Here is a 2,754-nt window from a genome sequence, read left to right on the forward strand (position 1 = left end):
AAGGTAAATTTATGATGTGACAATGCAAGCACTTAATGTGCATTAAGTCATTTATTTCTATCAACAACCCTGCCAGATAGGAACTAATATGATCCTCATTTTGCAGATAGTGATGCAAGATTTTTCTTGGCCACTTTGGCAGCTGGAGACCTCTGGCTGGTGATGCCCCTGCCTGGGCCTCACCCGGCCCCATATTCACTGTGGGAGATACCCTGCCTACTCAGCCTACTGGGCCATGCCTGTCTTGTGCTCTGGCATGGATCCCATTGCCACTGCAACTGAGCATTCAGCCCCTGGGTGGATGGGCTGTGTGAGCAAGTGAGTGCAGGATCTGCCAGCTGCTCCAAGGGCTGGCACAGGAGCAGGCTCTGTGTGGAGCTTGCAGCTGGACCAGGCATGTTGCAAGTGAATTTCAAGGTGGACTCTGGCACCCAGACAAGGGAATGTGGTGGCACCCAAACAGGGAAGCCACAACCCTGAAGCCTCAGAGGGGTGTTACAGTATGCTAACAGCTCTTTTAGTCCTGCCATCTGCAGCCCAATGGGCAGCAGCACGTTAACAGCTCTGCCAGTCCCATCGCTCATGGCTCTCAGGCTGGCTCAGCCCTGCTGCTGCCTCCCATCATATGGGGTGGCTGCCCTCTGCTGGCAGAGGACCACAGTGTTATAGCCTTCTTTGTACCCATGCTCAGTGGGTCCCAAATTTTTGTCCTAGGTCCAAGAAGAATGAGGTTACACTGACAAACAAAGGGTGAGGAGGGCAGAGAAGAGTTTTATTGAGTAACAAAACAGTTCTCAATGAAGAGAGGACATGAGGGTGGTCCCCCACCTGATATCAGGTGGTCTCTCTCTCAGAGTGGCTGGGTCTGGGGCTTTTATGGGCTTAGAATGGGGAGTGCCTGCTGATTGGTTTGTGAGTGTACAAAAAAGGCTAAAACAGAGACACCAAACAGGTGGGCATGTCAGGGTAAAACAACAATGAGAGAAGGGTAGGTATATGTAAAATAGGTGAAGGATGGGTATCAACAGAGGAAAGCACGCCAAACAGGAAGAGAGGTTCTCAATCTGGTCTATGGATTTGACTTGTAGCTTGGCTTTCAGGCTTTAAACTGTCTTTGGTTTGAAGGTCAAGTTTCACTGGGGACCTGACCCTGTCTGCCTAGGATTTGTCTGCCTCCTGCCACTATCAATAAGTGTTTTGAGGCTTGGAGAAGTTGGTGGACATGCCTAAGTCACACATAGACTGACTATTGGAACTGGGACTCCAGACAGATCTGTTTGAGCTCAAAGCCCATATTAAAATCCTTTGTACAACACAGCCACTCCAATAATGTGTGTGCAGGTTCCTGGACTACAACAAATTATCGATAAATATTATAATCCCTAGACTTTCATCCACTATGATAAAGTATTTTAATATGTGTTTATTGAGTAGATGAATAAATGAGCAAATAAATTCTATGTAACATAAAGCTATAACACTGACATCCTAGACTTCCATGGTATAGTAAGTCCAATTACTGAGGGGACTCAAGGACAGCTGGCTTTTCAAAGACTTGGGAGTCAGATGAAAGTATAGAATAGTCTTAATAAGGCACAGCAACCACATTACAGCACAGAAATGCCTACAGTATACTCAGGGACTAGATTCTGGCTTTAACTGAATCTAAGGCAGGAAAGAACAGAGCAGGAAAATAAAGTATCTTATTTACTGGCCTTTTCTTGCTCAACAAATTCAATAAATAAATAAGACTTGGAATTCTGATAAGGAGTTTTCCTATGTTTATATAGCCTTTGACTTTACGCAACCATATACAAGAGGGCCTCTTCAGAACAGGGTGACATTTAAGGATGAGCTATTGAGCAGCACATGTACCTACACACTCACCATTGAGAGCAGACAGAAACAACAGCTAAGCAGACCCCTTCCAGAGCTGTCAATATAAAGTTAACTCCCTATTCCCACCCCATAGTAATTCCAGACCTCGTGGTAACTAGTGGGGAAGGGGACTGTCTAAAAGAAAAGAAGTAGGCTTCTTAAAAACAGGCATTTGTGCAAGCAGCAGCCCCTACCTCTCCTTTCTTCCTTTAAAAAAAATATGGAACACTTCATGAATTTGTGTGTCATCCTTATGCAGGGGCCATGCTAATCTCCTCTGTATTGTTCCAATTTTAGTATATGTGTTGCCAAAGCAAGCACCCTTCTTCCTTTTTAAACCAGCTTCATCGCTCCCTGTCTTCTCCTACTTCTACTGGCCAAGACCTGGGTTACGGGGTGCTAAATGGTCCTTTCTCAGTTCTCAGAACTCCCACAACAACATACTGCATTAATTCCAAGAGGTGAATTCTCCCTACTCCACCCACAGAACCAGCAAATGGTTTGAAAAACGAGAGACAGAACAAAATAACATTAGAAGTAAATAAATCACCGGAGCATGAAAGGAAACTTCTCAAAATACACAGACAGACACAAGGGCAAAGGGAGGCAAGAACAAAGAACAATGTGTGCTGTCCTCCAAGGCACGGAAGAAACAAAATGTTTTTCAAAGCTCAAGGAATGCCTCGTTCCAAATTGCTAATCAATGCTCGATACCAACACCAGCAACTGCTAATAACGAGGAAAGAATCACCTCACTTGAGCTGTAATTAATTCTGACATGGGTCTCCAGGAGGAGTGTCAAGACTCAGGTTAGCAGCTCAGTGTGATAATAACCCAAGATTACCAGAAATTCGCAATGTCTGAAGAAAAGGAGAG

At 44.9% G+C, this 2,754-nt stretch overlaps 1 non-coding gene across 1 annotated transcript; it reads right to left on the bottom strand.

Annotated features, from left to right (window-relative positions):
• Positions 1-2,092: 2,092 nt before the first annotated feature.
• On the bottom strand, positions 2,093-2,199 carry LOC135272331 (U6 spliceosomal RNA). The gene has a single exon (XR_010340492.1). It is a non-coding gene; the product is annotated as a U6 spliceosomal RNA (small nuclear RNA).
• Between the last annotated feature and the right edge of the window lie 555 nt (positions 2,200-2,754).

Source organism: Aotus nancymaae, unplaced genomic scaffold (genome assembly GCF_030222135.1).
Source record: "Aotus nancymaae isolate 86718 unplaced genomic scaffold, 86718_ANA_hifiasm-v0.15.2.pri h1tg000108l, whole genome shotgun sequence".
Classification (NCBI taxonomy): domain Eukaryota; kingdom Metazoa; phylum Chordata; class Mammalia; order Primates; family Aotidae; genus Aotus; species Aotus nancymaae.